This window comes from Adiantum capillus-veneris, chromosome 7 (genome assembly GCF_014529385.1).
Source record: "Adiantum capillus-veneris isolate H3 chromosome 7, ASM1452938v2, whole genome shotgun sequence".
NCBI lineage: Eukaryota > Viridiplantae > Streptophyta > Polypodiopsida > Polypodiales > Pteridaceae > Adiantum > Adiantum capillus-veneris.
The window spans coordinates 72,739,807-72,762,861 of NC_140937.1; positions in this window are offsets into that span (position 1 = coordinate 72,739,807).

Consider the following 23,055-nt stretch of genomic DNA (forward strand, 5'->3'; position numbering starts at 1 on the left):
TAATTCAAGGAGGGACCATATCATATGATTCCAATATCTTTCCATATCCATAACTCCTCCATATTTTTATTATTATTTTTACTCATTATTCTAACACCATGTGCTCATTGAGCTAAAGTCCATGAATAGTCCATACACTAGTTCCACCATGTATATATTTCTTTATTCACCAATAATCCTCCTCCATGCATGGGTCAAGGGCAACTTGGATGGTTTGTATTATAATATGACAAAGGAGGGGCTCACTCTTGGATGCATTGTACAAATTCAACAAAGGAGGGGACCACTAAAAGACTTTTGCAGGCATAAAAACAGGCTTTTTGGTGAGAATTTTGGCACCTATCTCCACTCCGAATTTGGAGTGGCAATCAAAAGAGAAAATGTAGCCCACGCTCTGAATAATCACCTCATAGTTTTTCATAATTTTTGGAGCTACCAGCGGTGAGCTATGATTTTATGAGTGGACCCCAGTCTGCCCACTTTTCTCACAAGTAGTCCTTAGTCTTCTCTCACCTTTCCACACACCTACTCACTCTTACACATCCCTCCCTCTCCTTCCCTCACTCAAACCTGCAATGTCCATGGCTTCTCCCACCCTCTTCACCATTACCCTTCTCTCTCATCCCTATAGTTCTTTTATGAACCTCTACATACATACACCCTCTCCATGTCTCTCTCTATTGCTTCTATGTTACAATTTCATTTACCTCTCCTAAAAATATCTAAAATTCAGCATCTTAACCATGATAACTTCTGCAAATTGAGGATTTTTCATCAACAAATCCTCTTTTCATCGTGGTGGTCAACTGTGGCGGCGGCGTAAAGAAGCGAAGAAGAAGAAGAAGACTAGCGGTCATTTTTTCCACAATCTACACAAGGGTGAGTTCAAGCTTCTTCAAAGCTTCACCATCTCAATGATTCTCTTTTAATTCACCCCTCTTCCTTCATAAAATCAACTCATCCTACCCATTGTAAATGTATCACTAACAATTCTAGTGATTATTACCTCTAACAACTAACTTCTCTTGTAAAAATGCACCCACACTATCAACATATGGAGTAGGCAACCGCACAAGTAAACCAAATTCACTCACTCCCGTGGAAGTTTCTCTCCTTTCACCACATCAATAATTCTCTTACTTGAGCCCACATCCATGTGAATCGAAAGAAAAGAGAGACCCCATTATCATTTGAAATTCATAAAAATTCATAATCCTTGATCTTTTCTAATAAAATTGATTAGGCTTAATCCTAATCAAAGCTTCTAAAACCTATAAATAGAACCCATTCCTCCTTGTAAAAGAGATCACTATACCATTGCACACTAGATTGAGCGTACCACACGCCAGTTCTATCTTGGTTGCAAAGAGAGAGTAAGCTTTCTATACACCATCACCTTGGTGCATAGAAAAGCTTGAGCTAGTTTGAGTGAGTGCGAGTAGAAGATATTCTTCCTACCATTGTTGTATCTACCCCAACATCAATGAATTGGTAGTTTTGGGTGCAATTCATGTCCAAAGGCTCACGCTTCTCCTCCAATTTGGCTTGGCAAACTCATTCAGCTTCATAAGGTGACTTGTTTCATTGAAGGTTGTTGTTTTGTTGCTTGTGATTCATTGGCTATTGTTTGGCTACCATTGTAAGGGGTGGATGGTGAGAGGGCTCCCATAACCCTAAGACAATGTGCTAGTGATGCTATAACCAAATCTTGTCACTTGATTCCGCAAGATCTAAGTTCCTTTTTTGTGCAAAATATAAAGTTGAAGCTAAGTTGTACACCATCTCTCTCTCTCTCTCTCTCTCTCTCTCTCTCTCTCTCTCTCTCTCTCTCTCTCTCTCTCTCTGTGTTTTAGTGTGTGAGAGTGTTCCATTGGTGTTAGGGTTAGTGTAAATTCCTTGCTTGTTTGTGGGTTGCTCTAACGATTCTCCTCTTTTGCGTCCTAGTTCGCTCTTAAACCAGGTGGTGCCCCTTGTGTAGTTGGGATTTGGCTGTGGGTTTGTTGTTTTGGTTTGTGTTGAGTTTTGCCTCAGCCCCATTGAGCAGCACGAGAGCCTTGAAGTGTGTATAGAGGTTGCTCTTCTTGTTGCTCACCCCGGAGTGCCTCAATTTTAGTGCCCACACGGAGGACAGGCTTGTGTATGTTTTGTGAAGGCTCAACCTTTAGCATAATCAAAGCGCTTGTATGAATCACGAGAATTTGTATGATCCCTTCATTCGCATTGCAAGGCAAAAGGTACACATAATTGTTAGTACTAAGTTGCAATTTCAGTGAGTAATTCGTAGAATTTTAGGTCCTCTTAGGTTGGTAGAGATAAACGCATCAGTAAATCCTTTTATTTTGCCTCTCATTAGGTACGACCTTAGTTTGGACGTCTATATTTTTGTTTTGTTTTAAGAATTAGGTCATGCATAGACCATGGATAATGGCCCAGGAATACAGGTTTTTCCCTTTCATTTCACTCCACACATTAGAGTAAACATTGCAATTAGTAGAAAAATCTATTTTCAACAACGTATGGTATTCATGTTTGGTGCCCAAAGAGTAGGAGAAATTCTCGCATCACCAAACCCTGTCATTCTACCTCTTATTGATTATCATAGGTCATTTGATGTGAATATTTTTATTTTGTTGTAGAATAGATTGCAATTTAGAAAATATTATTGTGTAAATCTTTTAAAGAAAGAAAAAACAAAAACGCGTCACTTTGAAATCAATTTAATGGAGAGCCAACGCCAAATGTCTGGATATCCTCTTTTCTTTGGAGAGCCTGGAGAGGATGCAGAATTATTTCTAGCTAATTTCAAGATGTCTTGCCGTATCAAGAGGATAGTAACTGATCAAGAACGTGTAGAAATGTTTGAGGTGGTCCTTAGGAAAGATGCTAGCACTTGGTTTGACTCTTTGCCTGAGGAAGTTAAAGGGAATTACACGGAAGTTTTGAATCGTTTCAAGAAATACTTCTTTGATCCCCAAAACACTCAGAAATTATGGCAAGACATTGTTTCTCATAAGCAAAAAGACTTAGATGACTACTACTTATACAAGCAAGAGTTCCTACGTCTTTGGGCTCTATGGATACGAAATGTTCCTAACCCTGGTGATGGTGCAGAATTTCTAAAGAAGGAGAGGTTCATAGCCGGACTCTTTCCTGACCTTAAGGTAAAAGTTGAGGCGGGTGCACCTGCTACCTTTGATGCAGCTGATACTAGGGCTGCTGAGAAATATAGGAAACTCAAGTGCTTAAGGGGGGAGGTTCCAATAGAAGGTCTTAGACCCAAAGGTAAGTCACAAGCATCAACATGTAAGGAGCTTCCTGAGGTAACGGCGGAAGTGATTGAGAAGTTAAATGAATCTTTAAGCAGCTTGTCAATTCACCTTGCACAAGTCGTAGGTCCAAAGGGACAAGCAAAGAAGTCTGAAGAGCGAGACCCACGACCTAGGAGAGTCTTGTAATGTTGGAATTGCGGTGAGTCTGGACATGGGATGTATAATTGTCCTTGGCCCCGTGGGGAGCCAGGGAGACCTAACTTGAATTACCCAGTGATGAATGCAGGTGAAGGAACTAGTCAGCAACCACGGCTTATACAAAGGCCAAATGGAGCAATACCACCTCCACAAGGAGTGGAAGGAGTTCCACCTTTGCCAGACCCAAACGTGCATGTGGTAGAGGTGACAAATTCAAGAGAGGTTGACATGGAAGCAAATGGCATTAAGCGTGGCCGAGGGAAAGGTAAGGAGAAAGAAGGAGTTACATCACAAAGTGACCATGGACGAGAAAAGAAGGCAAAGGAGACCAAGGAATCCAAGAGGACTCGACGTCGTATCAACCTCCAAGACTTTCCTCTTGGACATGGAATGGCTCCATACAACCTGTTGGAAGACATGAGAGGTAAGGGTCCTGATATCTCATGGCCTCAATTTCTTGCATTATGTCCACAAGTTAGGAGGGATTTAACAAGGGCAGTTAGCACCAGGAGAAAGGTAAAAGAGAGTGTGCCTGTTGTAAAAATTGCACAAGCTGAAATGAATGAGGACATTACACCTGTGCTAGATTGTTACATAAAAGGGAGATTGGTTAGGAAAGGTCTAGTGGATGGGGGTGCACAAATTTGCATCATGACAGAGGGACTCATGCAAAAACTAGGCATGCACATCCATGAGACACCTGAAATTAAGGTCAAGATGGCAAACAATAGCAAGGCTAGGTGCGTAGGCATTTGTAAAAATGTTTTTGTGGAGGCCTTTGGCATTAAGAAGGCAGTGGATTTCTATGTCATGTCTACCAAAGGAAATGGTTACCCATTTATATCCTAGGAAGACCATGGCTAATGAAAATGCGAGCTTTGCAGGATTGGGAGGGTGGAAAGCTAATTTGCAGGAACGAAAATCATAAGAAGGTTGTCTTTGACATGAAGGAGCACCGCCAAGAGAGCTCCATGAAGAATCATCTCAAAGTGAGACGGAAGAAGGTTGGACAGATAACACTTCAGAAGAAGAAAGTAGCGGCAACATTACTGAAGAGGAGTCTTCCATCGAAGTCATGGGGGTAAGGTTAAGCCAACCAACCAAGAGACCTCTTGTCAAGGTTTGGAGGAGGTAGGTTTCCAAGAGAACGAAAAAGTGGAAGATGAAAGAATGCTAGAAGGTATGCTATCTACAACACTTACAAAGGATGAAAGAGAGGAGTTCAAATGTGTGCTAAGGAAATTTCCTAGGCTTTTTGCTAACGACTACACCGATGTGCGTGGAGTAGATGCTGTTCAAACAAAATTGAGTTGAAGCCAGAGGCCACACCTAAGGCTCAGAAGCTACGAAGGCTAGGAGTCATCAAGGAGCAGGCTTTACTCAAGGAGGTAAGAAAGCTTCTAGCAGCAGGTTTCATTTATCCAGTGGAGAATTCAGAGTGGGTCTCTCCCGTTGTTGTCACTCCTAAGAAAAACGGAAAGTGGAGGTGTGTGTGGATTACCGTCCACTCAATGAGGCAACAAAAAGAGATCACTTTCCCCTCCCATTTCAGGATGAGATACTAAATGAGGTAGCTGGTCATGAGAAGTACACTGTGTGTGATGGTTACTCAGGTTACTTTCAAATAGGGATTCCATTGGAGGATCAATTGAAAACAACCTTTATCACTCCTTCGGGTTGTTATGCTTTTAGAGTCATGCCATTTGGTCTGACAAATGCTCCTGCAACATTCCAACGTTTCATGAATATGGTGTTTCAAGCATTCTTTGGAAGTCAATTAGGGTGTTCATTGATGATTTCTGTATTTATAGCTCAAAATCATTGCATCTACTGATGGGGAGCAAAGCGAACCCGAACCCCGACGGCCTCTAAAACACCGGGACCGAATGGCGCGGGGCCTCGAGCCTGTCATGGTAAAGCAAACAGGGGCACCACCTAGCTTCAACGGCTAGGACGCAAACAACACACCACCATAACAAAGTTTTCATCCAAGAGAGATGGATGCTTGGGAGTAATGATGAAGAGGAAAGGGAATGAGATCAAGTGAGAGAGAGAGAGAGAGAGAGAGAGAGAGAGAGAGAGAGAGAGAGAGAGAGAGAGAGAGTGAGGGAGGGGGTATAGCGGCTTAGTACTTAGGCACCACAAAAGGATGGCGAATCCGCACACCCTTCACACATACACAAGCTCACTCCAAACAAAAGACTAGGTGGCGATTCCGCACACCTCACATGGGCAAAACATTGCAAGAAAACATACTCACAAAACCTAAAGCTTTATTTAGAGAATAAGGCGATGAAATGGGGAGCATAGGGTAGGGGAATGAGAAGGGAGAGAGTGGTAGAGCACATGGCGGATAGGTGGGAGTTGATGGCGAAGACTCGCACGAGGGTTATGGCCATCATCCTTCATTTAGTTGCCCTTCATCTTCCATAGCCAAGGGTGTAGAGGTCATGCTCAAGACAAGCATGGTGATTGCGGTGATGGTGATGGTGTGGGTGTGTGTGTGTGCACTAGGCACACACAGTGCATAGTGTGTTCTTTGGTGATGTTATGTGTGTGTTTAGTGTGATGGTGACCCCTCTTTATATAGGGGAGGAGGGGGGAGGAATTCTAGAATTTAGAAATGAAGAAATCATTATCTACATAGGCCATGTGACTATGGGCCCCACTTGTCTGGCTGTGTGTATATGTGCCAGAACAGAAGTCTCATGAGAGAGAGACTAAGAGAGAGAGATGGGTTGATAAAAAAAATTGAGAGGTGACATGGAGAATAAAGTAATTACAAGAGGGGAGAGAGGGGAGTGTGTTCAGAGGTGAATCTGTGTGCAGATGTGTGTGAACACAAGAAAAATCAGGTAACCACCGGGTGGGGATGGGTCTGTGGGCACGTTTTTTCAGTGAAACTGAGTATGTGTGAGTGTGGGGGAGGTTATTTAGCTACAAGACAAGAGACATGGAGCCCTTTAGAGAGAGAGGGGGGTATTTGGGTCATGGGATATGATAGGAGAGAGAAAGAGGGGGTGGGGTATACTATTTTGGAAGATAGGGTAAGTTGCATGTGAGTTAGGGTGCATTATTGGTGAGTTATAATGCATTATTGGTGAGAGGTGGGGTAGCTTGAGGGGAGAGAGAAAGGAGAAAGGACAAGGGGAAGAGAGAGGGGGTTGACCTTTTGAGTGGAGGAGAGGAAAAGAGACACCCGGCGGGGCAACAGTGAAGAAAAAGGAGGCAAGGTGGGGATGGGCTACCCCGCAGGCATGAGGTGGCCTATTTTACCTTTCTTATATATTTACATAATCATACTTTATTTTTTTCTTACTTTTTTCCAATGCCTTTTATCACTTCCTCCATAAGAGGGGTTTTCATGGGGTGGGGACGAGAGAAGAGGGGTATGGGAGCTTGGCTTGTGAAAAGCCCCCATCATTAGCCCTCCCCTTTTGGCTAGAGGCATTCATGTCTCTAGCTCATCTGTTTGATCATTATCGTCGGAGGTGGCGGCTGATGGTGTGTCCTCATCTGGAATGTCAATTGGTGGAGCCTGGTCAAATCGAAGAAAATAAGGTTTAAGTCGCCAACCATTTACCCTGGTTTTATGAAGTTTTCCATCAGCCTCCATAAGCTGGTAGCTTCAATTGGAATACTTTTTCCTGATGATGAAAGGGCCTTCCCATCAGAGCAGGATTTTCTTATCCTTGCGCGTGTCGAAGCGATTGTCGTAGCGGAGCACCAACATTCCTTTCTTCAATTCTTTTTTCCGGAGATGCTCATTAAAGCTAAGCTGTCTATGCTCTGCTTGTGCTGCATAATAATTTATTGCTTCTTCTCTGTCCAGCTGCAGTCTTTCCAAGTTGATGATGTGATCTCTCAAATGCATGTTGGGTTGTTGAAGTTGGCTTGCCATTACTCTGAGACTTTGTAGTTGCACTTCAATGGGCAAGATTGCTTCCTTACCAAATACTAGATGATACGGTGTGAATCCCAAGGATGTACGAAATGAAGTTCTGTAGGCCCATAAAGCTGGTAGTAGATACTTATCCCAGTCTCCGGGATGATTGTTTACCTGCTTGGTAATAATTTTAGAAACCATTCCATTTACCTTTTCAACTAGGCCATTACATTGAGGGTAATATGGTGAAGAGTGCCTCCTTGTAATGCCCAGTTTCTGCATTAATTCTCCTACCAAGTCTGCTCTGAAACCTGGCCCTCTATTAGAGATGATCTCTAAAGGTGTGCCAAACCTACAGCATATGTGCTCATAGATAAATTTAGCTACCTCTACCGCTGTGATTCTAGTGGTGGCTATAGCCTCTGCCCATCTAGTCATGTAGTCGACCCCCATGATAATGTAGAATTTTCCTGAGTTGGCCCTAGGTAATGGCCCAATGGCATCGATACCCCATTTTTCAAATGGGCCATATGAGAGAATAGGTGTCTGTGGTTCAGGCATAAGTGACCTAGTGCCGGCCTTTTGACACAACTTACACGTTTTGCACCCATGGTGTACATCACGGTTGAGGCTAGGCCATATGAAGCCTGCCTACAAGATTTTCCTACTTGTTATGTCTAGGGCAAAGTGACCACCACAATCCCCGTTGTGACAACTAGCAATTACTCCCGTGATTTCGTGAGAGAGAGGGACCTTCCTGAGTATTTGGTCCTTACCTTTACAGTACAAACCATCATTGATGAGTCGATACCTTGTGGCCTTCCGCGTCAGCCATTGCTTCTGTCCCTTTGTTAAATCTGATGGGCATTCCCCTGTTTCCAAAAAATGCATGATGTCAGGCAAGGCATCACTGCCTTGAAATAGAGGGAGCTTTAGTTTTATTGCTCCAACCACCACTTCCTGTAGTCTTTCACTTGCTAGGGCATCTGCTTCTTGGTTTTGAGCCCTTGGGATATGGTGTATTTGAACTTCTTCAAACTTACCCAACAAGGTTTTTACACCACTTAAGTGAGTCCTTAAACTAGGATTCTTGCATGTCCATGCTCCATTTACTTGCCTTACTAGAAGTAGAGCATCCCCAAATACATTAAGGCGTTGTACACCTTGTGAGACGCACCATTGTAGACCCTTGGTTAGTGCTGCATACTCAGCTTCATTGTTAGAATGTGAATCTAACAATTGGCCCAATGAAAATACCTTTGTCCCTTTGTCATCAAAGACCACTATGCCTGCAGCTGCTTTGTCGGACGCTCGCTTGTAGGCTCCATCAAAGTAGAGAGAGTATGCTCCTTCTACCATCGGTGGTACTGGAGGTAATCGGACTTCTCCTTCCTTAGATTGCTTCTCCTTCCCTTCAAATACTTGGTAGGTCATGAGTCCCCCCAAACTTGCCCTTGTCGTGCTTTCTACCTGTACTGTGTAGTCAAACTCTTGAAGACGAACTAGCCATTTAGTAATTCTAGCAGACACATCCATGTGTTGTACAACATAGGGAAATATTTCATCCGTGGTTAGAATCACAAATTGCTTAGGCAGAAAATATGACCTAAACTTTGTAGTTGCAAATCTAAAAGCTAGGACTAAGTGTTCCACATGGGTGAAACCTTTCTCTCCTGTTGTCATCATTCGACTAGAGAAGTAGATTGGCCTCATGAAAGATGTCGTCGTATCCTTTTGGAGTAGCACATCCCCCAATGAGTCATCACCAACACTTGAGGTGACATAGAATTTTTCATCCCACTTAGGTGGTGAGATAGTTGGCAGAGTGGCTAAGACCTCCTTTACCTTGTTGTAGTGATGTTCGCTTTCCTCGTCCCAAGTGAAAGTTGATCTTTGAGTGAGTTGTTGCAGTGGTAGAACAAGGTGTGATAGTAGATGTATGAATCTACTTAAATACCTCACCTTCTGTAGAAAAGAGACCAGTTGACGTGCGGTCGTTGGTGAAGGTAGGGCTATGAGTGCGGACACCTTACTTAGGTCGGCGTTGATACCTCTTGCTGAAATTTCATCGCCTACTAGAATGACTTTACTCTCCCCAATGTGACATTTATCCACATTTAATTGCCCACCTAGGCTCTGCAACCTGGCCAAACTTTCAGTTACCTTTTCTAAATGTGAAATACGGGAACTATATATACAAAAATCATCAATGAACACTCTTATGGATGTTCCAAAGAACGGTTGAAAAACATATGTGACATATCTTTGGAATGTGGTAGGTGCATTTGTGAGACCAAATGGCATAACCCTGTATGCAAAACAACCCCATGGCGTGATAAAAGTGGTTTTTAGCTGATCTTCCAAGGCTATGCGTATTTGAAAGTATCCTGAATAACCATCACAGATGGTATAGCATTCAAAACCCGCTACTTCAATCAGAATTTCATCCAAGAAAGGGAGAGGAAAGTGGTCTCTCTTTGTAGCTGCATTTAGTGGTTTGTAGTCAACATAGACCCTCCACTTACCATTCTTTTTAGGCGTCACCACTACGGGTGACACCCATTCTGAGTTTTTTACAGGATAGATGAATCCCGCCTCCAGCAGTTTCCTTACCTCGGCCAAGAGTGCCTTTTCTTGTATGACCCCCAGTCGTCGTAGCTTTTGCACAACTGGTTTTACCCCTTCCTTCAGCTTAATATGATGTTCCACCACTGTAATGCCTGTGATTCTGCTTTGTCCAAAAGAAGCACTTAAAAATGCAATCCAAGTTTTTATTTAAGGTATTTAGGGCATTAGAGGTGTAGTGGTCATTGTTATTGAATTTGCCAAAAATTACTCATTGAAGGAGAACAATGAAAACCACTCAATGCATTTGTACTCGTCACAAGTTAGCATCTTGGTGCACATCACACACATTTGAGATGAGAAAGATCAAGGATTAAAATATATACATTTTTGCATTTTTGATGACGATCATGACACACTCTTTGTGTAGAATTGCTAGCAATTGCATAGTAAGGGCGTAGGACTTGGTTGCAATAGTAAAAATTAAACTTCTAGAAACGGCACTAGGTGTGTTCAGATGGATATGCTTCTCAATTCAAGTCATTTATAATGTTCTTCTTCGTGTCCAGGTATGCCAAATTTTCTTCCATCTCTGTCAAATAGTTTCCAAAAACTTGTTTTCGCTTAGCATTGAAGGTGAGCATTGTTTTAGGTACTATGATTTAACTAGCATTGAAATGATGTGGATCATGATGGGATAGGGGTAGTTGCTTAGAGTGCTTTGACACATGAGAAATTGAAGCATAATGCATGGAAAATGAAGCAAGCCAAGCATGTTTCTAGCTTCTTGTAGCATAAACTTAATGATGAAAGTGTCCACACATAAGCGAATTGGTTTTTTGGGAGGTCCAAGAAACCAAGGTTCCAAGGAGAAGAAGTAACTCTGCAAGCAAGTTGAAGGCTCACAATCCTTACATTGTGTCAATGGATACTCCAAGAGTAACAAGTGTGCAATCTCTTGGTATCAATGCCGGTGCGTTCTTTGTTGTCATTTTGCTGATGTAAAGAAAGTATAGGCTGTAGCCTTTGCAGGAGCTCGTCTTGTTTCCCCAATCCGATGTACATAGTCTTCACATGATTCAGGAAAAATCATAATTGATGACGAACTTTATGTCCTTCACATCCATTCTCCGAGCTACAGTATCCATTTCTGTCATTATAGATCTATTGCCAGATCTAAATTCAAAAAGAACCCAATCTCGTTCAGCTTGACTCTTATCATCATGGATAGATACAGCTTCATCCATCACTTGCTCCATCAAATCTATCAATTCTGAGTATTTGTGATTCTCAAAAACAACTTCTACAATATATAGAATTGAGTGATTGGCTTTTAGATCTTGTGAGCCAATGACAACTTTGTAAGTATTCTGTAGACATTGTATGGCTAAACCTTCAACTTATTTAGGCCAAGTTGCACTCCAATGCAAAGTCTGTCTATCATGCTGAATCTAGAAAATACTTGAAGGCAACTTGTCCAAAAATTAATTTTAAATGAGATTTGGAGCAACGACAACCAACCTATATGCAAAAGCATTCATTTAATTGAGTCTAGAATACTCTCTGGGGGGGGGGGGGGGGGGGTCCATATATATTAAACCCTATATATTGAATCCATTCAAGGACTATTTATAAAAACCCTTCTTCACCTATAAAAGGGACCCTTTTCCTATTCAATATGTAAAGTTTTTTCCAAGACCATTTTTCTAGCACCCTTCTATATGTGAAAATGTGAGAAAATATACAAAAAAATACTCCCTATTGTTGAATCCACGTGATATACATTTTTTTCTTTTAGTGAACCCCTCAAGAGAATACTCCTCTTGCAAAACCTTTTTCCACATACCATCTCTAGTCCAAACCAAGCAGCAAAACATGGAGCATGGATGTGTTGTAAATCCATGCTTTGACAGGGTTTTCCACCTATACTCTATGGTCCTTTGGGTCGATGCTGTCGGGGGATATGTGTTCGCTACGTGAGCCGGGAAGGCGCAGGGTCTCTGGCTGTGGGAGGTGTTAAAGAGAGAAAACAAGAGACACTAACAGCTCTGGTAATCACCGTAATCATCAATTAATTGATTAGTACATCTGAATACAGCTTTAGCCAAGGCGGGCTGTTAACAGCGCTGTCACTTGGGTCATTTGCTAACCAGGAGTTTACGCTCTCGTTTACAAGATTAACCGAGCCGTTAATGACACCGGACTTAATAAAATGCTAATTCAATCTCTAACGGATGACGGTGATGGAAACTCCTCATGTTGCTTTATCTGCTTCAAATGCCCCGTGGATTCTACAGTCTTCAATTCTCCTTACTATCTCAATCATCAAGCTTCAGTTACTGTCAATTATTGTGTAGCTTTCTGCTTGTTATGCTTTGCACTGGCTCAATTTCCGCTCACAGGCTTTAACCTTCTCCTGATCTTCAATTTCTAATTGACGCTTTAACCCTTGATTTGCCTGCCTCGTCAAGCCTCCTTTGCTTGCCTTATGCTTTTCTTGCTTCGGCTTGCTCAAGCCTCGACCTTGATCTTCTTTTCTCGACCAAGCCCATCCGGTGAATTCCCTTACCCTTCTCCTTTGCCAAGCTATCCTTCGGCTTCGTTATATTTTCCTCTTCTCCTTTGCTTTCAATCCCTCCTCTTCTCGTTTGCTTGCCTCGAGAACGAGAGCGAGAGAGAGAGGGAGAACTACCTTTGCTTATGCAGGAGCTGTTCCCCGCCTCGCCTTGCCCTCCTTGTCTTTGCTTCTCTTTAGCTCGAGAACGAAAGAGAGAGAGCTCTCCTTGTCTCGCTTCGAGGATGAGAGCGAGAGAGAGAGAGAAGCTTTTTCCCTCTCCTCTTCTCCTCGTTTTTCTTCTTTACCTCCTCGCTTCATTATATCTCCTATAATAGCTATCTCCTAGTTTTTTGCCCCACCACGCAGTCACGACGCCGTGACTGACGTGGCGCGGGAAAGCCTGCTAGATGACGTGGCAATCGGCTTTCGGTCAGCACCAAAAACGACCCTGCTGGTGCCGCAACGGTGCACCATGGTAAGCTGAGGAATTTCCGTCACATGCCCGAGCTCGTCTGAGCACCACGGAGGTCTGCAGGAGCACATCCTTCCTTGGCTGCACTGCTGCCCGTTTTCTGAACGCCGTGGCCTTCCTTTGGCTTCACATTCAAAAGCCCATTTATTGGGTGGCCACTCTCCTTAGGCAATGACCTCGGGCGGCCTTTGGGCCATTCCCTTGGGCGGCCATCCTTTTAATGGCTTTTGGGCGGCTATGCTTGGGTTCACTTGCCTTGGGCTTCATAAATTGGGCGGCTTTATTAATTCATGGGGCAGGCTTGCTTTTGGGCGCGGCCTTATAAGCACACCCCATTTAGCATACATATTCACCCGGGCATTGCCTTGCACAACACTTTTCTCTAGCAGCACTTGAGTAAATCCCGCAATCAACATGCTTTCAGTGACGACATTCATACAAATAGCTCATCAAGAACTGTAAATCCATTGTCCCGAACTTTGTGGGCCCACTAATGAGGTTGCCAAACCTGCCAAAAGTCATATGGTACCTCATCATCGACCGTTGTCACCGACTTCAAACATTAATATTTTACAGTTTCGGACTCCCCCGGCAAGCCGTAAATTCCTATAGACTTCTCAAGCTACTTAGAATGCATACAAACCCTGCTAAGGCTGTAAAATTGCCAGATGGCACACCGATCAAGCGGACCAGACTGGTGCGGAACCGGCCCGGTGAATCTTTAACGGCCAATAACTTGGCAACCGTAACTCCGATCACTGATCTGAAAAGACCGACGCGCTCCACAAAGTGAGCACTTCAAGTCCATGCATTCATTTCATTTCTGTCACCTCAGCTGCAGTTGCCCAGTACGGTACGGATCTGCAATCGACTTGAACTTTAAACTGCCATAACTTCTTCAGCGTAGCTCCAATCGACGAGCCGTAAAGACAGGCCGATAGAGCTCTTCAAGCACTACAGTTCTGGTTCATAATATTCTATCTTTTCTCACTTTAAGTATAGTCCATTTTTGGCATCATTAAGGCATCAATTGGCCCTTTAAAGCCGCATCTGGCATACATTAATCATTAGACTTGGACTGTTAACAAGCCCTCATCACTAACCATTAATCAAGTAGGCTTCAAAGAAGCTTAGCTTGCATTTCTCTGCTCTTTTTCTTATCATGGAAGCGGAGCTGCAGGACATCTAGCCCCTCTAAACTTGCACAGCCTCCGGTCTATGCCAACTGCACTTCAATCTGCATCTGCTTTAGGTAACTTAAGCTCTTTTCCATCATCAGACTCTCATAACTAGTAAACTTACAAAAAGAATGAAATAAGGCTTATACCCTATTATCAATGTTCTAGCTTAAGCATTAGGTAGTTGTCCATCAAAAATCTAAGAACTGTATCTGCCGTATCTTCAAAGCATTTAATCATGGATAACTTGTTTAGTAAACCCCGCCAGACTCAAGTGCTCCAGTTAATGATGCACACGGCTTGACTAGTAAGCTCTCTCTTAAGGAACCCTGTCAAGCTCAAGTATGCCTTACTCTGTCTGCACACGGAATGGCAGTCATGTCCTTTACCTCAAGTTCTGGTAGAAGAACCAACTCAAAAGATGTGAAGATACTTCATCAATTGTCCAAAGAAGTCAGTTGGCAGCCAATCATGTAATCTTATTGAACGCATAACCAAACACTCTTGTGACTTAACATAACCTAGAAACAAAACCTTGCATCATGTAGCCTGCTACATCAGGCATCTGGTATCCTCTGCATCTGCAACTTGCACTTTAGTAAACCCCAGGATCAAATGGAATAATAAGAAATTTTCCACACATTGGGGCTTCATAATATCCACATGAGCATACATTTCCTGTATCAATCAACATCAAGCATTTCTGGTGCAAATATGCTACCCTTGGTTCAAATAGCACGCAATTACTATGCATACTGATCAGTATCCATCCATATTGAATCTGCTTATGAATATCCTTAGAATCTCCTGGATCAAACACCATCAAGATTACATAGCATTGATGGGATCCGCAATATACTAGAGCTTCACCTGAAGCATAGTGCAGCACCCACATCCCGTAAATTGTTGGCAACTTAAGCTCGTTACCAGAAAGCATTAAAGATATCTGACTCCCTTTTACTGGAAGCCAAGACATCACTAACATAAGCATCAATAGGAATAGCATTCAAATCCAGCCACATCTGGCACATTGTCCAAGAAAATGAAAAAACCTGTGCAATTTATGCAGTATCAAGGATGATTTAGCATCATCACCCCCTCTATCTTCATAGCCATCACGAAAAACCTTGGGAGTTTCTCGATTTGTATCATCAAACGAATTTTTACCTGTTGGGATTTCAACTTGATCCTGAAAAACACCTTTATCATGTAGATCTTCATCCATATCATCCTCGGAAAAATCACCCTTAGAAGTCTCAAAATTAATCAAAACTGTAGGAGTTATCTCCTCATGCAGTCCATCTACAATCATAAATGTAAAATCCCTGTCGTCGATAACCTGTTCACAATCAGCATGATCCGAGCAATCTTCATACTCATCCATATCATCCTCTGCTTCCTCGTTTGCACTTAGCAATACATTATGGAGCTGTAAAGGCTTATCTGGCACCCCCTCTGAAGATGTATACGCATCAGAAAGCTCTTCTATACTCCCATAAACATCTCCTTCAGATCTAGACAAAAATTCACCTATTATAGCATCCTCTTCTGTGATAGTATCATCTGCAAGCATATTGTTAGTAGCAATCATAGGTTCATTGACATCCTCAGGCTCATCTTGTGCTGGGTCCACAATCTTAGTCACTTCATCACCTACTGTGTATATAATAGCTTTGTTTATGCAATCATCTGCATCCTGCTCGGCAGCTATAGTGCAAATAGCTTCAGTAACATCCTGTAGAGGTTCATCTGTTTGATAAACTCTTTCAAAATAACCCATGTCAAGGTCAGCAGCTTGTGAACCACTTGCTGTACAGTCTATGTCTTCATTGAAACCATTATTGGAGGTAGCATCCATGCGAGCAATCTTTGAAAAAAATTCATACAAATCTGTTTCAGCATTAAATTCATCGTTTAACTTTTCTTCGTTGCTCAAATTAAGCTCCTCTGAAACTGAATCTGCTACTTCAAGCTTAGCATTCTCTTTGGCTTTACTTCTTGCAGAAATATGCTCCCAGAATTCATCATAGTTGAGGATCTGCATCTGATACCCTTCACCTTTACTGAAGACAACCTTATTTCATTCAGTCATCTCCTTTATTTCCCGATCTAGAATCCTTGAGATTTCGTAAATAAATTCCTCTGCAAAATAATCCCACCGTGTGGGATATTCTTCTGCCAGTTCTTGAACCTGCTTTTTAAAATCCGAGTTTAAAACCTCCTCAAAAGCTGCAATCATCTGATCTTATGGAAAATTTCGGCTCTTCATCTCAGCTTCGTAACATGCCTTTTGGATCATATCCCTGAAAATTATAATACTGCTCCCGAACAACATCAAGTGCTAGCTCTACAGCATCATCAATCTGCTTTTTTATCTGCATGACGTTTGCTTCTTGCAGATACCCCTATTTTTTGCCAATATGTACATACTCTAATCTCATATTTGTTTTATACAAATCACTCCCACATTTTCACCCTCACTTTCGTGAAAACAAAAAATTGATTTCTACTCATTGGTTACGTTTATTATATTATTTACTTGCATACCTTTTCCTCTTTCACCCAAAATAATTCAAGAAGGGACCATATCATATGATTCCAATATCTTTCCATATCCATAACTCCTCCATATTTTTATTATTATTTTTACTCATTATTCTAACACCATGTGCTCATTGAGCTAAAGTCCATGAATAGTCCATACACTAGTCCCACCATGTATATATTTATTTATTCACCAATAATCCTCCTCCATGCATGGATCAAGGGCAACTTGGATGGTTTGTATTATAATATGACAAAGGAGGGGCTCACTCTTGGATGCATTGTACAAATTCAACAAAGGAGGGGACCACTAAAAGACTTTTGCAGGCATAAAAACAAGCTTTTTGGTGAGAATTTTGGCACCTATCTCCACTCCGAATTTGGAGCGGCGGTCAAAAGAGAAAATGTAGCCCACGCTCTAAATAATCACCTCAAAGTTTTTCATGATTGTTGGAGCTACCAGCGGTGAGCTATGAGTTTTTGAGTGGACCCCAGTCTGCCCACTTTTCTCACAAGTAGCCCTTAGTCTTCTCTCACCTTTCCACACACCTACTCACTCTTACACATCCCTCCCTCTCCTTCCCTCACTCAAACCTGCAATTTCCATGGCTTCTCCCACCCTCTTCACCATTACCCTTCTCTCTCATCCCTATAGTTCTTTTATGAACCTCTACATACATACACCCTCTCCATGTCTCTCTCTATTGCTTCTATGTTACAATTTCATTTACCTCTCCTAAAAATATCTAAAATTCAGCATCTTAACCATGATAACTTCTGCAAATTGAGGATTTTTCATCAACAAATCCTCTTTTCATCGTGGTGGTCAACTGTGGCGGCGGCGTAAAGAAGCGAAGAAGAAGAAGAAGACTAGCGGTCATTTTTTCCACAATCTACACAAGGGTGAGTTCAAGCTTCTTCAAAGCTTCACCATCTCAATGATTCTCTTAATTCACCCCTCATCCTTCATCAAATCAAGTCATCCTACCCATTGTAAATGTATCACTAACAATTCTAGTGATTATTACCTCTAACAACTAACTTCTCTTGTAAAAATGCACCCACACTATCAACATATGGAGTAGGCAACCACACAAGTAAACCAAATTCACTCACTCCCGTGGAAGTTTCTCTCCTTTCACCACATCAATAATTCTCTTACTTGAGCCCACATCCATGTGACTCAAGAGAAAAGATAGACCCCATTATCATTTGAAATTCATAAAAATTCATAATCCTTGATCTTTCCTAATAAAATTGATTAGGCTTAATCCTAATCAAGGCTTCTAAAACCTATAAATAGAACCCATTCCTCCTTGTAAAAGAGATCACTATACCATTGCACACTAGATTGAGCGTACCACACAACAGTTCTATCTTGGTTGTAAAGAGAGAGTAAGCTTTCTATACACCATCACCTTGGTGCATAGAAAAGCTTGAGCTAGTTTGAGTGAGTGCGAGTAGAAGATATTCTTCCTACCATTGTTGTATCTACCCCAACATCAATGAATTGGTAGTTTTGGGTGCAATTCATGTCCAAAGACTCACGCTTCTCCTCCAATTCATGTCCAAAGACTCACGCTTCTCCTCCAATTTTGCTTATGCAGATGGCTGTGAGGAGGAAATAGACACTAGTATTGCCTACGGACTTGATACATTGGAAGAGTGTCCTATATACTACATGGAAGATTGTTGGGGGCAAGTCAAGCCGGTTTATCAAGCTGCTGCTCTCACATCTAGAGGTCAAAATATCAACACCCAAGCTAGGAGGCCACCTCCTTAATGCTACGAGTGTGGTGGACCACATCGGGCAGCGGAGTGCCCTATTAGGCTGCAAAAGAATGTTGCACAGATGCAAATGAATCAAGGGAGCACGTCTGCAATGCCAATACTCACATGTAATCGTTGTGGCATAGATCACTTGATTGCCCAATGCCCCTATAACCCAAATGCACCTAAAATCACACCCCTAAATTTGGTCGAAATGGCTAGTGTGACATCGCCAATACCACCGGACGGACCCGCTTATGCGATTACACGGTCCATGCTTCAAGGGCCAGGCCATATCCTCGAAGAGAGAGATACCGCGTCAGTTATCCAAGCAAAGAAAAAGAAGACACGAAGGAAGAGGTCGCAGAATACGGGAAATTCAAAGCCAGTTCCAAAACAAACATAGGAACAGGAGATGACCCCATGTATATGAATGACCTCGAGGATGATTCAGATTCAATCGAGACAATGGAGACTAGAACCAATACCACAAAGGGGAAGACCGACAAAGAAAACCGTAACATGGAACCAAATGAAAACCGAATAAGAGAAAACCATAAAGAGCCTCTGAAAACCGCAGGGGCAAAAAGGGAAGATTCGTAAAAAGAAGATTGGGACGTACCCAAACCCAGTAGACGAGATTGAGCAGGTGAAACATCTAAGAGGTTTAGTGGAGGAGACTCAAAGGAAACTAGAACCAGAACCCATGCATGTCAAAATTCATGACACAATGTTTCCCACGCAAGTTCATCCACCCCACATGAACCATAGACCATTAGCCATATCTAGTATCATCCAAGAAGGGAGTGAGGACGGGACATCAGAAAGTGAGCATACACCTTTCTTGTTGGAAAGGATGTTTAACGAAGGAATACCTGATCCCATTGAGGAATATGAGATTCAATCCTCACCACTTCCTAGTCAAGGACCTACACCCTGCAAAATGCCAATGAATGTTGCCAAACTAGTGGACTTCATGTCTTCTGAGGTCCGAACCACGATCATAGCAAAGCTGTATGGAGATCCTGAGTTATTCCTTGCACTTCGAGCATTCCTTAACGGAGAGCTACAAACGGGATTACCGCAGTTTGCGCAACCAAATAGGCCTGACTCAATTATGATTGATGAGGAAAATCATGTGCAATCACTTGACTTAGATGGACACGAGTCTGTGATCGAGGTACCCATTAACGAATTAGGGCAGTATTTTGAAGGCGACGAGTCTAATGCGACCCTACCCATCACTACGAAGGGATTAAATATAAAGGGAATTCTTGATGGTGGTGCGGGAGTTAGCATCGTTACAAAAGATTGTTGGGAATCCATGGGAAAACCCGCCTCAGTGTTACTAACATTGTGGTAAAGATGGCAAATGGTACCATAGCCAAACCTATGGGGATGCTCAAGGATCTTAAGATCAAAGTTCTAGACACAAGGTACGACATACGTTCATTGTAATGGATTTCTCTAAACACCTTATGTCATATGAAATGATTTTAGGACGACCATTCATGAGGGAAGCACAAATGGTTCATGATTGGTCTAAAAATCATGTCTATTTGCAATTCCAAGACTCTGTCCTTAGAGTGGATTTGGTGACTGGTAAGGTACACCCCTTAGGGAGTAAAACCATTATTGATCATCGCTCTGACACCACAGTTCACTCGGCCCCACTACAATATTGTTACACTTGTAAGAAGGATACAGACATTGGCCAAGATTCTCCTTACATGGATGTGTTACCGGGTATGACGGAATCAGACAACGTAGACTGGGTACACCTAGCTGCAACCATAGATACCTGGGGAAATAGAGGAACCACTTGGGTCACACTAGAGGGGGAAGAGGTACCACAAATTGCACCTCTGAACATGATAAGTGCCATACATGCATCTTCTAAGGGCAAGGCAATTGTGGACCAATCTGACAGTGACACCGATAGCTCAATAGAAGACTTCGACCAACACGACTTGGACACTGACTCCCAGAGTGAAACGGATTCTGAATCTCATGAATTAGAGAGTGGAGCAAGTTCATAGTCAAAACATTCGGAAGGACAGAGCACATCAACCAATGATAGCTCCTCCGAGAGTGAAGAGGACACCAACGAGGACTCCTTTAGTGAGCCAGATCTAAATGAAAATCAAAAGCAGGTCTCAAATAAGAAAAAGAAAAACCTTAAGAGGCGTCGATATCGAGCCAATGTACGTGCTAGGATAAACAAGAAGAGATCCTCAGCAGAATGGCTCAGTTATATAGGAGCATGTGATGCTCATCGAAAATTGGTAGACAATTGGGGTGAATATCTCCAAAATATTATGTGGTGTAGACCACGACCCCATGACATAGCCCAATTAGAGATCATAGACAAGCCAAAGTTGAGCCGCACTGCAAGGAGGCGTCAAAACCAAGAGTTAGCTCGACAACACAAGAAAGCAGAAATGGAAGCACAAACCAACGCACAACCAGAATCCACAGACTTGCATCCTGCACCAGAACATTTCAAATCTTACACCACAGGGGAAGCAAAGGTTGTGTACACAAAAGCCCAAAGAATACCTATCGATGGGAATAATGGAATCTATGATGGTCCGGAAATAGTTAAAGAAATAGAATTAGCCAACCCCGGTGAAGAATCAAAACCTGTTTTTATTGCCCAAGACCTCACAGAAGTTGAAGAGGCGGTGCTCAAAGAGGTTCTCAAGGAATTCAAGGAGATATTCGCTTGGACATACCATGATATGAAAGGTGTTCCACCTTCTGTGGTCCAACATACGATCCCTATGATCAGCACTGCGAAGCCCGTACAACAAAGACCCTACCCGATGAATCCTAAGTACGCAAAGATCATTCAAGAAGAACTAGAAAAGCTTATCAAATGTGGGTTCATATATCCTATTGAACACTCTAAATGGGTGTCTCCAATAGTTATCGTGCCAAAAAAGAATGGGAAACTCGGGGTGTGCGTGGACCTCAAAAAAGTTAATGCAGCTACTAGAAGAGACCATTACCCCCTACCATATTCCGAACATGTACTCGAAAGAGTTGCAGGCAAGGAAGCTTATAGCTTTCTAGATGGGTACTCAGGATACAACCAAATCACGATAGCGCTAGAGGACCAAGCTAAAACTGCCTTCATCATAGAATTTGGCGTGTTTGCATTTCGTGTGATGGCTTTTGGCTCAACAAATGCCCCTGCTACATTCCAACGATTAATAAACACTGCTTTTAAAGAATATTTGAGAGAGTTTTGTGAAGCTTTCTTAGACGACCTTTGTGTTTACTCTTCTTGGAAAGAACATCTATAATGTTTGCGGAAGGTGTTTGAAAAGTGTAGGTTATATCGTATCTCATTGAACCCGTTCAAATGCCAATTTTGGGTCAAGCATGGAGTTATTTTAGGGCATATAGTATCTAAGAATGGTATCTCAACCGATGAGAGAAAAATTAAAGTGATTCTAGAGTTACCACCACCAACCAATTACAAGGGAGTTCAAAGGTTCATGGGACACGTGGGTTATTATCGACGGTTTATTTTATTTTTCGCTGAGATAGCGCGTCCTTTGTACAAGCTTCTCATTGAATTTATATGGACTGAAGAGTGTGACCAGGCCTATGAACAATTGAAGAAAACACTAGCAAGTGCTCCGATTTTAAGGACACCTAACTGGGATGTCATTTTCCATGTGCATATTGATGCATCAAACTTTGCTATTGGGTGTGTTCTCACTCAACCAGGAGAACATAAATTGGACTATCCCACTAGCTTTGCAAGCTGTCAATTGAACAATGCTGAAAGGAACTACACCACTACAGAGCGAGAAGGTTTAGCAATTGTTTATGCAGTAAAGAAATTTCGCTACTACCTTCTGGCAAACAAGTTTGTATTTTATGTGGATCATCAAGCGTTGCTGTATTTGGTAAACAAGCCATGCTCCACAGGAAGAATCACACGATGGTTGTTAATTCTTCTGGAGTTTGATTTCACGATTGTAGTGAGACCCGGTAAAAGGCACGTCATGGCTGATCATTTGTCTCGCATACCCAATGGTGAAGCCCCTACAGGAGTTGATGATGAATTACCCGATACTTCCCTATTCATAGTTGAGACTATGCCTGAATGGAGTGAGAACATTGTTAACTTTTTAGTTAATGGTTTTCCACCCAAGGAACTTTGTAAGGATATCGCTCGAAGGCTAGTAAAAGAATGTGAACCCTATTGTTTGATTGCCGGAACTCTGTATAGACTAGGCAAGGACGATATTCTTAGGCGTTGTGCCCGCGAGGATGAATATTTGTATATCTTGCAAGAAGCACATATGGGCATAGTAGGAGGACATTTTTCAGGAGACCTGACTGCTAGAAAGGTGCTGCAATCAGGCTATTGGTGGCCAACTTTATTTAAGGATGCATCACTTTTTACAAAAGGGTGTGATGAGTGCCAACGTTACAAGACCACACAACGCAAAGACAGAATTCCCTTACATCCTATTAAAGTAACCCAACCATTTGAAAAATGGGGCTTAGACTTTGTAGGTCCAATTAGTCCCGCAGATCGCAACACTCAATCTCGATATATTCTAGTTGCTACGGACTATGTAACAAAGTGGGTTGAA